Here is a 14,532-nt window from a genome sequence, read left to right on the forward strand (position 1 = left end):
TAAGTGTAACAAATATCTATCCTAAATCCCGTTTAAGGAAGGGGCATGCTAATCCCTTCTGGTATCATCTCAGGGATGGAAACAGTTGCTTATCTCCTCGGAAAACCCATCTTTGATAACTTTAAAGGAAAATACCTCAAAATGCTCTCTGGCCATCTCCCTCCACTCCCAGGAGTCATATCTTTCATTTTGTGCTTATGCTCTTCTTTGGTCGTTTGTTATTTTTGCCAGGCTAGTGCTTAGCCCACCAAGGTAGACAGAGCCCACACTATCTCTTGTGATTTTATGCGTATGGTAAGCATATGTGCCTGTTTGTTCACATGTGTGTGGAATTGAAGTATAAGCGTGTGTGTGTGTGTGTGTGTGTGTGTGTGTGTGTGTGTGTGTGTGTGTGTAGGCATGAAATGGCATCCAGTGTCGTTCTTGAACAATCTTCACTTCCTTGTTGTGGTCCCTACCTCAGTTGAACTCAGAGCTCACCAATCTGTCTAGTCTAGATAGCGAGCTTACTCTGGAGGCGTTCTTCTGGCCTCTCACTTTGTGGAATTACAGATGAGTCACAGTGCCTGCCGGGCTTTTATGTAGGATTTGAGGGTTTGATCTCAGGTGCTCACATTGGTGCAAAGAATTCTTTAATCATCAAGCCATCTCCTCAGCCCTTAAACGCTCTTCTGCTTTAGCTGTAGTTACCTGTTTGTTTACTTTTACAGTGTTGTAATGGGGCTGATCAATGCAATAAGGATGGCTTGGGCAGTGTGGAGAGGAGCTGGCTGGAGATCTCCCCTCAGAGACGAGGAGAGTGCTCTGAAAACACTGATGCATGTGCAGGTGAGATCAGAGCAGAGTTGTGATCTGACATCAGCTGAACTCCTGGGATAGCTCCCCTTTCAGCATTTTCTTTGGAAACAATGTGTGACTTTGCTGAAAGGAGAGAGAATAAGAGCGAGTCTTGTGGGTTGAAACCATCTCCTGAGCACCTGGGAGAGCAGAGCAGAGTGTTCCAGGGCTTCCTGCTTCGTCAACAGGTTCTGGCCAAGTCCCCGAGGAGCACGGGGGACAGCTACCATCATCTTCATTGGCTAAGATTGTCACAATGAAATCGGCCACATCGCTCAGAATATTAAATTACTCCTATTTTTAGAGCGGCTCTGCCTTTCAACGGTAAGTACCTCCTACTACTATGCGTCCCCTGCTGCTTCCCCGACATGCACAGGCTGCCTGGTGATCAACATCCCCACCAGAGTGGCTCACCTGCTACAGTAGATGAACCACACTGACAGGTCGCAACCCCCTAAAGCTCACAGCTCACACTGTAATTCCTCCTCGGTGTGTGCTCCCTATGGATTTGAGCCAATGTAAGGTGGTGTGATCTCACCATGGCCGCATCGTACAACGTGTTTCCACTGCTCTAATAATCCACTCATCCATCTATTCGACCCCTCTGCCTGTCTGAAAACTCTAAAAATCCCTGTTTAAATTATCTTCACAGTTTTGTTTTCTTCCATTTTCATAGATAAAATATATGAGAGAGGAAGTTTAAGACGCTCATGCTTTTATGGATGTCTCACCCAGGTCTTAGGTAAATGGCCTGGGGCTTATCACAGCCATTTTGCTTCAGGTTTTCATCTTGTATGCTGGTGTGTGGATTCAGAATCTTATGCCTTCAAGGTGGACTTCCACCCTTAGCCCACAGCATTGCACTTTGCCAACTGTGTAGGCTTTCGCAGAATGCACTCTCCTTCTATGCCCGAAACACACGCAGGCTTAAGAAGGATTAAAGTTAACTCTAAGCTTATTGCAAACCGCAGTATCTTCAGTGACCAGGTAAATAGGATTAGACTGATGCTAAGGAGTAGCGATTAGGGAGGATGGGGAGGGATGGAGAGATAGCTCAGTCAGTATGGTACTAGGAGTCAGTATGGTACTTAATTCAGTCCATAGAACACAGGCAAATATTTATGGCATAATCTCAACACTGGGGAACTAAAGATAGGCAGATGCCTGGAGAGCCAGCCCAGACTGCTTGGTGAGTTCCAGGTCAGTAAGAAACCCTGTCTCAAAAAAAGAGTAAGGCAGGTGGTACCTGAGTAACAACACCTGAGGGTGTCCACCTATATGTACACACATGTATGTATATCTGCACATATATGAACACACACAAACACATATACACATACATCAGAAAGGAGTAGTGTGGACTGTGGCTAACAGAAAATACATGCTGTATGTGATTTGGACAGCTGCCTACTCACTTCCAACTTTTTGTTATTATATGAGAAAGCGCAGTCATCTGGGGAGCACAGACCTCAATAACTGAGTTTCCATATGAATTTTCCTGACTTTAAGTCATAATATAATCCAAAAACTTGCAACATCTGCATACTTATAGGTTGGCAGGTTTTGAGCCCTTCACTTAGTAATTCACGTCAAAACAGTGTCGTGTGAGAGGGCAGGTGCACTGTAGTTCAAACCCTTGATATGACAAGGGCCCTTTTGTTATTATGAGAAGATAAATAACCGTTTTGTAGACCTAGAGCTTGTCTGTAGAAGACCTAGGACTTTTTACCAGTCTCAGCCCTCAGACCAATGTTCCTCTTGCCCTGCTTAGTCATGGTTTAGACAGGTACATAAGACTAATCAGAAACTGCTTTTTCCACTGCTGATTGGATTTGGAGGTTAAAGAAGGCAGGATAAGAAAAGGATTGGATTTCAAGGATTATATGATTGACCTAACTTACTATTTCTTAAGCTACTGTGTAATTGAAATCATCTTTATAATATGTTCTTTCCTTCACGGGCACTCAGCCTTAGAAGGCCACTGCCACTCCTATATAAATAAAAAAATTTTTTTTGCATTGCTTGAGGTAAAAGTACCAGCTAGTTATTCTATCTCACAGGCTAAAAGTCCTAATAGTGTACACTCAGATTTACCCTTTCACTAATTCCACTGTCAATAGACTTGGAAGGAGACTTCTCTGGAGGAACTCCTTCCAAGGTGACCTAGGAACCCACTTACCCTTTACCCTGGCACACAGCTCTCCTTATCCATCAACTATAGAGAAGAAGGCTCACATCTGAGAAAGATGAGAACATCTTGTCTCCTATACTCCACTGCCTGGAACTGGTCATATGGTCCATGCTCCAATGCAAGGTAAAGAAGAAAGGTCTTCCATGTTTCTAGGAATATAGAAAAGTTGATTGCTAAAAAAATACAGTATTTTTAATATAAAGAAAAAAAATGAAGCCAGAAACAGTGAAAGAATGCCAGCATTGATCTGCAAGCACAAGATTTTCTTGCTAAAAACTTGATTCTCTCTCAGATTAATTGCTGTGTGTGTATGTGACCACATTCGTGTGTGTATGCACACGAGTGCCTGTATGTGGAGTGCAAAGCCCAATGTTGGGTGTCTTCCTCTACTGCACTCCAGTTTATTTTTGAGATAGAATGTTTCAGTGAATCTGGAGCTGGGCATTTTAGATAGACTGGCTGAGCAGCAAGCCTTAAGGATCCTCCTGCCTCTGCCTTCCAAGTGCTAGGATTACAAGCATGTGCCACTGTGTCCAGCTTTGTTTCTAAAGTGGGTTGTGGAGGATCAAACTCAGGTACTCAGGCTTGTAGGGCAAGTTTTTATTTTGATTCTCTGTGAATTTCGAGGATCAAGTTAGGAGGCTGAGAAGAGGAAGACCAGGGGCACCCTTGGCAGCAGATGCTGCCTGGGGTGAGAATGTAGAGTATTCTCATCCACCAGTCAGATTCCACAAAGGCATGCTTGACCTTGCTGAGTGATCCTCTGGAATATGATTCTGATTAAAAATGTCCCAGAATCTAGAAGGGCCAACAAATTAGACGCTTTCTCTAATTCTGGAGGGTACAGGGAATGTTGGCCATTTTCAGAGAACTGACCAATCTTTCTGTCAGTCTTTCCTCATAAAAATATGTACTTTCCCATACTCCAGGAAGCCTGGGGCTTTGTTTCATGAATATAGATTAAAAAATAAACATGTGCTGGTGTGTGTGTGCATGTGCACATATATGTGTGTGTATGAGGGAGAGGGAGAAAGAGGTGTGTTTGAGGGAGAGATATATACATGTGAGATGTGTGATGTTTGTGTATGAGATGTGTGTATGTGTGTGATGTGTGTGTTTCTATGTGTGTGAGATGTATGTGTACGTGTGACTATGTGTAATGTGTGTGTATGATGTTTATGTGTGATGTGTGTGTATGTGATGTGTGTGATGTATATGTGTGATGTGTGTATGTATGTGATGTGTATGCGTGTGCATGTGGCAATCAGAGGATAGATCAAGTGTTTGTACTCACATTTTGTATGGGGCAGGATCTCTTAGGTGTTTGCATGTGGGTACACTAGGTCAGCTGGCCCACAGCTTCTGGAAATTGTCCTGTCTCCACCTCCAGTCTTGCCTTAAGAGTACTGGGATCACAGAAACATGTTCTCACCCTCAGGCTCACATAGATTCTGGGAGTCTGAACTCAGGTCCTCACACTTGCATGTCAAGCACCTTGCCCACTGGGCCATCTTCTTAACCCAGATCACAGAACTTTTTCTCACTAAGTTTTAGAAACCAGCACTGGTTTTCCTTATGAGCCTAATAGAGAAAAATTGGTTCAGAAACAAGGGAAAGTAAAATGCTTCTTTGTGCAAATACATTAACAGGGGCAACATCACGTACAGTGGTCTTAAATTTAGAGGAAAACTAGTCTTGTACGGAATATCATATTTGCATTAATACACAGATTTAGGTACCAGACATTCTCTGAATTTAATTGCTTCCCATGGAGGCAAAGCAGCCATTGCTCAGCTAGTTCTCAGAAGCAGTGAATGGAGTTTGCTCTGGTCCATCCCTATGTCAGAGCATCTGACTCACTAGAACACCTCCCTTATCTTGGTGTTTACGTGTCTGGGTGGAGACTTTCTCAATGACTGTCAGGGTTAGGATGCTGAGGATGCTGGAAGTTGATATCAAGCTTCATAAACCCTTCATCAGTCTTCTAGGACTTTGGCCATAAATAGAAAATACTATTGGGGGAGGGAGGGAGGGAGGGAGGAAGGAAGGGAGAGAGGGAGAGAGAGAGAGAGAGAGAGAGAGAGAGAGAGAGAGAGAGAGAGAGAGAGAGAGAAGGAGGGAGGGAGGGAGGGAGAGAGGGAAAAGTTGGGAAGCTAGGTGAGTATGGAGTTGGGAAAGGGAAAGGAATATGATGAAATTTTATGAAGAAAAACTATCAAAGACTGTGTGACTTCAGCAACAGAACTTTGATGCTATTAAGGGTCTGAAGTTGTTGAAGGTATCCAAACCACTTTTTCAATAATTTGAAACTTTTTATTTTATTTTTAAAGTGCGTGTGTGTGTGTGTGTGTGTGTGTGTGTGTGTGTGTGTGTGTGTGTGTGTGTGTGTGTACATGTGAGTGTAGTGCCCACAGAGGCTAGAAGAAGACATCAGATTCCTTGAAGCTAGAATTGTGGGCAGTTGTGAGCTGCGTAATGTGGATCCTGCTAGTTCAGTACTCAGGTCCTCTGCAAGAGCAATATGCATTCTTAACCACTGAGTTATTTCTCCAACCCATTCCTTTTTGTGTTTGTGTGTGCAAGTGCTTGTGTCTGCGTGCAGAAACCACACATCAAAGTTGGGTGTCTCCCTCCATCACTCTATACCTTTTGAGAAAAACTTTCTTACTGAACCTGGGGCTCACTGATTCAGCTAGACTTGCCAGAAAACATCATGGACATTCCTGTCTCTACCTTCTAGGCCCTGGGATCACAGCGCATGGCACTCACTTTACTTGGCTTTTTGTGTGAGTGCTATGGATCAAGCTCAGGTCCTCATAAGTGCACAGTGGGTAATTAACTGACTGAACCATCTCCTCAGCCCCAGAGTGTCTTTTTGTTAGCATTGAGATGGGACATTAGATGAAGGCACCTTGACCTTGGGGACCACTCTGGGCTTCTGGCTTCTGTACATCCTGAGAATGTCTTGTTACCCTAAGTGATAAAAGCATCTTTTCATGTTCTTCACACATCCAACCTAGACCTTGTCAGAGTTCTCCTTTATGTGCGTGTGTGTACATGGAGAGGCCAGAGGTCGATGCTGGGTGTCTTCCAGAGCTTTTGAGACAGAGCCTCTCATTGACCCTGCAGTTCAGCAATTCACTAGACTTGCTAATGCGTTCTGAGATCCCCCTGCCTCTGTTCCCCAGAACTAGGGTTGTAACACTGCCATGCTTGGCTTTGATACCTTGCTGTGGATCTCTATTCAGGTCCCCATGTTTGTGCAGCAGGCACATTACTGACTGAGCCTTAACCTCAGCCTCTAAATTTCTCTTTTTCATCTGTATAAACTGAGGATCAGAAGGAGCAAAGAAATGGACCAATTCTGAGATCAATTTCCATGACAGAGATCACATTGAAGCCAGGACATTGGATACCCTGGTAAGCATCCTCCCTGCTCCAACAGCTCCTTTGCCTACAAGATTACACCCCTGAAACAAACCATTAGGACTTCCCTTGACATGGTCAGGAACTCTCAGTGTGTTGTCCCTTTCTGCAGCAAAGGTCACATCTTTGTATCAACCATGAGTCAGAAAACAGGGCAATTTGCTGTGGGATGGTCTTTCTGTATGCTGTGAATATGTATTGCTATGAATGGTCAATAAAGAAGCTGCTCTGGCCTATGGTGAGTCAGGTTATATATAGCCAGGTGGGAAATCCAAGAGAGAGACAGGAAGAAGAAAGACAGAGCCTCTCATTGACCCTGCAGTTCAGCAATTCACTAGACTTGCTAACGCGTTCTGAGATCCCCCTGCCTCTGTTCCCCAGAACTAGGGTTGTAGCACTGCCATGCTTGGCTTTGATAACTTGCTGTGGATCTCTATTCAGGTCCCCATGCTTGCGCAGCTTCAGCCTGCTGCTCAAGGAGCAATGTGCCAACAGACTGGTAGCACCACAGCCATGTGGCAAAACATTGATGAATAGAAATGGGCTAATTTAAGATGATAGTGCTAGCTAGCAAGAAACGTAAGCCATTGGCCATACAGTTTGTAATTAATATGAGCCTCTGAGTGGTTATTTTATAAATGGCTATGGGACTACAGGGCTAGGTGGGACCAGAGAAACTTCTAGCTACAGCAATTCAACCTATAAAGCCATCTCATAGCCATTTTGATTTGTTAAGTCAACTATAAGCATCCTGGGATCATGAGAGGAAACAAAGTATAATGAAAACAAATTCAAACAGAACTCAGGCACCAAGCAAGAAGAAACTGTGGGCGAAAGGGACTTTCTTTACGGGTAGCACTGAGGGAGTGTGTACCATGAGAGTTAGGGAGCCTAGGTCACAACACAAATGTTTTCCTGAAACCTTATGATAGTGTCTAAAATCTTATTACTTTGGTATTATTTATTTAAATTTCAAAGTTTTTTTTTTGTTTTCTATTAATAAAACTGAGTGCTGAGAGTTGGGTACTAGGCAATGGTGTCAATGTTCATTTATGCAAAGAATATGATTCCCATGACAACTACCTCATGGCTATATCTGAGAGTATCATACAAGCGCCAAGTAGATTGTGTTAGATGTCAGACACTTTTCTGCCCACGGGGTGTATCTTTCTGTTCTACAGATATGAAGACTGAAGACATATTAATTTATGTGAAGTCACACCATCGGCGCATTTGTCAGAGGTTGAGCTGGCAGCCAGTCTGAGGCAGGAGTACAATCTCAAGTCCCAAGCTTCCTATGTCGGCCCCCACTGCAGATGAGGCAACCCCCCTTTTCAAGCTTCAGTGCAGCATGTTCAGGCAGCTCAGCACCACTTAACATCCAGCATCCAGCCCTTCCTTGGCATCTGCTAGAGGTTAGGGATATCCTCCCTGAGCATCACCTAGCACTGGCAAGCATGTGTGTGTGTGTGTGTGTGTGTGTGTGTGTGTGTAGGTATAGGTATTTGTGCCTATGTGCTTATAGGAAGGCCAGAGGACACTGGATATCCTGTTCTATAATGCTCTACCTTACTCCTTTTGAAACAGAGTCTATCAGGGAACATGGAGATAAACTGGCAGCCAGCAAGCTTAAGTAATCCTCCTGTCTCAACTTTCTACAGCAACAGGGTTACCAAGCCTAACTTTTTGTGTGGACCCTGGGGATCAGAACTCAGGTCCTTACTCGTGCACAGCAAGTACTCTTACCTTTTAAGCCATCTTCCCAGCCCTTAAGAAAGTCCTGCTTTTATCAAATTAAGCAAAGGTTGAGCTTTTCAGTAGGAGGGCATGCTTTGTTTTTAAGAATCCAAATGGCTAGATGAGTCTCAATTTTCAGCAAGCTTAAGATTAGTAAAGGACAAATTGCAAGGCCTATTTTATATGCCCCATTTAACTGGTGGGATTAAGTGTGCACAAGAAGTAATTGCCTCTTCATGTGACTAAAGCACAAGAAACCCGGACAGTGGAAGCGTGCCCCCTAATTTACAGTCCTGGAGGGAACTTTCTCTGTAATTATTGTCTTAGCATGAAAGATAATAAAATATGACAATACTAAAAAGAACACAGCACAGATTCAGTGTATTTTTTTTTTGTTTCATCTCGGTGAAAGTATTTGTTTTTTTTTTTTTTTTTTTTTTTTTTTTTTTTTTTTTTTTTTTTTTTTTTTTTTTTTGGTTTTTCGAGACAGGGTTTCTCTGTGTAGCTTTGCGCCTTTCCTGGGACTCACTTGGTAGCCCAGGCTGGCCTCGAACTCACAGAGATCCGCCTGGCTCTGCCTCCCGAGTGCTGGGATTAAAGGCGTGCGCCACCACCGCCCGGCTCGGTGAAAGTATTTTTCTCACCTGAGCAAGCCCTACAACACCTCTACCAGGCTCACAGGCCTTACAGCAAGAGCAGTCACCTAGACCTACTCTCAGAAATACTTTCTTGGTATCCTGTTTTCAAAAAGATATCTAGATTTCTTTCTAAGCTGAAAACATGCATTTCTCTCCTGTGATCTGAACCGTTTGAATTGGTCCAGGAAGATTCCAAGAGATTAGTGCAAAGGTAAATTATAACGCCAAGAAATCCTTTAAAAGAGAGAGCTCAGTGGTTAGAAGAGCATATTGCTCTTTCAGAGGACCAGAATTTAGTTCTAAGCAGCCACGGGCAGCTCACAATAGCCTATAACCATAGCTCCAGGACATCTAATGCTCTTTTCTGGCTCCTCAGGGTACCTGAAGATATGCGTGCATACCCACATCTGTAACACATACACATAAATAAAAATAAAACACTTAAAAAGATGAATAGCTGTTGAAACATTCAAAGTAAGATAAGAGCACCATAAAAGTAAGTTCTTGGAGGAAGTGATTCTCAACAAAAAGATGGATTGTCAAGGGATTTTCATTAAACTGTTGTGTTCCAAACACCGCTATTGAAAATCTCTGTCCTTCAGAAAAGCATGGCTGAAGCTGTTAGTCACTATTATTTTGTTACAGTCTATTCAAGAACATGGATAGAGGGCTGGAGAGATGGCTCAGATGTTAAGAACGCTTGCTGCTCTTCCAGAAGATCCAAGTTCAGTTTTCTGAATCCACATTGGACAGCTTACAACTGTAACTAAAGGTCTAAGGGATTCGACACACTTTTTCTGGCCTCCACAGGTAACTGTTCTCATGTGCACATACTACACACACATGTACAACACACACATGCATATGAATAATTAAAAATTAAATCTTTAGTATATAAAATATAATTTGAATAGTAAATTCCAATTTACATTTGTTTTCTTCACCCTACACTCTGCCTCAACGAATTTTTCAAGGATATGCTTTGTTGTCAACAATAATAAAAACGTTAAAGACACATTGATAGCCCATGGTTTTCGGCATGCCTGTTTCAGAGGCAGGAAAGAGTCACTTCTGTGGCAGTATCTCTTCTAACTCAGCCTTCAATGTTCTTGTGCCGAGCACTAATCTACATATGTCACAAGTCCCTAACTAAGTCAACAGAGGACAAAACCTTAAATTAATTTACTTCTAAGAATTTATTCAGCAGCAGGAATCATGAAACCATAAAACTAGGCTCAAGATGGTTCAGGCTCCTAATCTTACCCCATCGGTACCTTGAATTCCCTCAGGGGGATCACTAAGAGCCTATCCCACTCATGCTTGAACCATCAGCATGGCTCACCATTCTGCTGTGATTCACTTTTATTGATCTACCTTGTCATTTGCTTGATATAGGGACTGTAACCCAGAAGTGTGTCATTTCTTTGGACCCATCAATATGGTGATATTTTATTTGTATTAAAATGTTATTTGTATGTTAATAAATAAAGTTGCCCGGGGGTCAGAGCTATTAGCAAGCCATAGGAAAGCAGGGCAGTGGTGGCGTACGCTTGTAATCCCAGCACTTGGTAGGCAGAGCTGGGTAAGTCTCTGTGTGTTCAAGGATACAGCCATTATTGGATACACATGCCTTTAATCTCAATACCAATCATGGAAAACCTGGAGGCCTATACAGACAGGCCGTGATGAGGCGGTCATGTGGTTGGGTTTACAACCAATGAGAAGGCAGGACAGGAACTCTATATAAAGACTTTAACACAGAGGTAGCTCTGGTTCGGAGATGTAGGACCACTGCAGGAGGAAGGGTAAGGTTTTAGCTCTTAGCTCTGACCCCTTAGCTTTCTTCTTTGCATTTGTTCTGTGTTTCTTATTTAATAAGAAGGTTGGTTACATCTACACATCTAAACTTAATAAATGTTTCTTTTAGACAAGGCAAGTTCTCATGTAGCTAAGACTGGCCTCAAACTTTCCAGGGACCATAACCTGACAGCGTCTCATTTTTTTTTTTTTGGACCAATTTGAGCTTCATAATTATTTCTTTTAGACAAGGTCTCATGTAGCCCAGACTGGTCTCAAACTCTCTATGTAGTCAAGGGTGACTTTGAACTTCTGAACCTCTGTTTCTACCTCCAAGTGCTAAAATTGTAGGTGTGTACCACTAGGTGTTCACGCAATGCTGTAGATTAAACTGAAGGCCATGTGCATCCTAGGTAGGGCCTGACAACTGGGCTACAGCCCTTGTGATTAATTTTGGATTTGAGTCAAAACTTCTTGACAAGGGAAGGAAAATAATTCAATTATTGGTTATTGATAAGTGTAGGCAGAAGTCTAGCTTCCCAGTTCCCTAGTTACCAAAAGCTGAGCAAAATGCACTTTTCACATGTAATTAAGTTAAAAATCTAAAGATTGGGAGATGATGGTGGATTATCACGGGGGTCATCATGTGAAGAAGACAGGAAGTAAAAGTCTTAGAGGAGTCAGATGTCAGGGTGTAGAATATTAGTTACTTTTCTATTGGATGTGACAAAATGCCTTACAGAATTAACTTAATTGTAGGAAAATTATTTTGACTTACACTTTTAGCACATGGTCTATAATAGGAGGGAGGGCGTGGCATCAGGGGCAGCTGGGCCTGTACAGTGGGAGCTTACGGTGTGATTTATTCACATCTTGGTAGGTCAGGAGTCAGATCAGATGCGGAAGTAGATGTCATCTACAAAGCCTGCCCCAGGTGACCCATTTGTGCTAGTTTAGCCGCACTTTCACAGATTCCAAAACTGCCTAAAACATTGACACCATCTGGAGATCAAATATTCATATGTATGATCATGTGTGGACAATTTTGTGTTTAAAGTGTAATATCAGGGCAGAGGTCTGTGAAGAAAGATGCTGTGTTGTTGGGCTTGGATACAGAAGGAAGTCACCAGAAAGGAAGAGGGAAGCCTTTGGAAGCCAGAAATCACAAGTAAACAAGAGACCTTTTACATTTTTCAGAAGGAACAGGGCTCTGCCAAAATAACCATTTTAAACTTACTTCAAATCTCTTACTTTCTGAAAAACAAGACAATGTATTTATGTTGTTCGAAGTCACTGAATTTGTGGTAGTTTATTTTGGAGTCAATAGGAAACTTTATGTTTCCTGATGGAATAGATGGATGTGGTGGTATATATGTGTATTCTTAGCTACTGGAGATGCTGAAGCAGGAAAATCACAAATTCAAGTCAGCATATCAAGGAACATTCCAGGCAGCCTGGGCAACTTACTAAGACCTCGTCTCAAGATAAAAAGTTAAAAAAGGTGGCAGAGGAGGGGAGAGCTTGGTGTACAGCTCAGGGTAGGGCATTTGCCTAGAATTTTCAGGACCTTAGGCTTAATTCCTGGTGCAGCAAGAAGAAAAAGAAGAGAAAAATAACATAATCTTGGTCAGTGACCTTTTCCAGATGATGCCTAACAAATATGTTTTTGAATTATTTACCTTTTTCTTAACTAAAGGATGAATCTACTTAATTTCTGTAAGACATTTCAAACATTCAAGGATTGGAAATGATTTATTCGAGACATGAGAATAGCCTTGCTTCTCTGCAGCTCCACAGCTTAAGTGTGTAACGTACAACACACACATAAGAAAAACAAAAACACCTCTTACAATTTTAATTAATTTTGTTAGGTCATTTGCCATGTGTGAATAAAAACTCAAATACCTATACATTGGAAGATGGGAATGTAAATCAATTCCATTAGAAAAATTACCATTCTGTATTTCACAATATGTCACTTAATCAGCCAAGTTTGTTGTATGCAATGATATATTGTTTCATGAAGTTCATAACTCTGGGGAGAGGTGCCAGAAGAGGCAGAGTGCAGGGACCCAGGGGTGACTGCCAAGGACGGCAGGTCTCATGGCGCAATGGACATCTTAATGAGTTGCAGTGGGGTTTTATGTCCATGTTTCACTGTAGCTGGAGATGTGGTGTGTGGACTGTGGACCAATGTGAAAGTCGTTCTGATGGCCACAGCCAGGCTTTGTGATAAGATCTGATGGCCATAATACAATGTCAGAAGAGCAGACAAGGAGAAGAAGTGAGTGTGGAATTATGTGCAACAGTGTGTGAGTGTAAGGGTGGGCCATTGTGTGAGAATGTGAATGTTACAGTGAGTTTCTCAGTGTTTGTGTGTGTGTTTTCATGTGCATTTGAGTGTGTCTGAGAGCATATATATATATATATATATATGAAACATATATATGTATATATATGAAACATTTATATATATATATTTCTTAAAGTAGGATCTCTGATGTTTCTGACCCTGTACTACACACTTCTGGCTAGATGGCTACAATCTTCCAGCTGATTCTCCTAGTCTCATCTCTCTACCACTCATCTCCGTGCAGTACAAAATCAAGGCTCTTTCTCTCAAGTGTGTCTGAAGTGAGTCTGTGGTTTGTGAAGGCCTTTGTTAAAAACTGCATTGGCTAATCAGATCCCACTCGCTGTGGAGATGATCTTTGAATACTTGGGAGTCTCCGAGTTATCAAAACAAATGAGAACTTGCAAGAGAGAAAGGAGACTGTGGAGAAAGCGCTCCATCAACCCCCCTTCATTACACACTGAAATAAAAGATCCACTTAAAAATTCAGCATACAGATGAAAGCACCCTTTTCAACAGAAAGGCACTTCTCGGCGTCATTATGGGAGAAAGATGATCATCCTGAATGGTCACTTACATCATTTTTAATGTATATAAGTGGCACATCAACACAGGGACATCACGGCAAAATACGCCATCGTAAGAAAACACAGGCACATTATGCCCACAATGCATTTCATTATATGATTGCTTTTTAACTGTTCCATACACAGAGGGAACATCTCTCATCTGAATGTGAGATTCTTCTGTTTCAGGAAAAGATGGCCCATGGATGGCAGCAGTACAAAACCAGTAAAGCTAGAGAGAAGGAAGAAAAACATGCATGGCTATCACAGTTTGTTATGCTTGTAAAAATTATGGAAATGAGAAAAAAGCATTGTTTTTTTAATTTTTATTTATTTATTTGTGTGTGTGTGTGTGTGCGCGCACACGTGTGTGTGTGTACAGGTGTATGTGTGTGCAGGTATCAGGTTCTCAGTATTCATTTATGGCTGTGGTGTAAAACACCCCTTTTTGGACTGTATAGGTATGTCAGTAGTTAAGAGTGCTTGTTGCTTTCCACAGTACCTGAGTTTGATTCCCAGGACCTAGCCTCTGAAGCTCTCTCATAATCCAGCTTTGGGGATCTAATGCTTTCTTCTGGCATCCGAGGGCACCTGCATGTACACACACTCCCTCCCTCCCTCCCTCCCTCCCTCCCTCCTTTTCTCTCTCTCTCTCTCTTGCACACACACACACACACACACACACACACACACACACACACACACACAGAGACAAACTAAAGATTAAAAACAAAATCAAACCTCACCCCTTTCTATAGTCCTCGTTCAATGGACGCTGAGAGGGTGACTTGAAGTTCATCCTGAACCACAGGGAGCTGTTGGGTAGAGACCTGCTTCAGGCTTGCCAAGCCCCTCAGCGGAGGGACAGTAGTGGACACAAAGCAGGGCTGCTCAGACATGGTAAATGCTGCCACAGCTTTAAAGATCTCCTTGACACAGCCTAGAGATAACTGAGGAAGGAGTACCAATTGAGGGGTAGCCTACATC

General features: G+C 42.4%; 1 long non-coding RNA gene across 1 annotated transcript in view; it reads left to right on the top strand.

Annotated features, from left to right (window-relative positions):
- The first annotated feature begins 721 nt into the window (after positions 1-721).
- The window catches only part of LOC128109616 (uncharacterized), an 84,550-nt gene continuing 70,739 nt past the window's right edge, over positions 722-14,532 (top strand). Inside the window, exon 1 of the long non-coding RNA XR_008217860.1 lies at positions 722-1,161. This is a non-coding gene — a long non-coding RNA (uncharacterized LOC128109616). The remainder of the gene's footprint in view (positions 1,162-14,532) is intronic.

Source organism: Peromyscus californicus, unplaced genomic scaffold, assembly GCF_007827085.1.
Source record: "Peromyscus californicus insignis strain IS unplaced genomic scaffold, ASM782708v3 Scaffold_14__1_contigs__length_90479793_seg_2, whole genome shotgun sequence".
In the NCBI taxonomy this organism is placed as follows: Eukaryota; Metazoa; Chordata; class Mammalia; order Rodentia; family Cricetidae; genus Peromyscus; species Peromyscus californicus.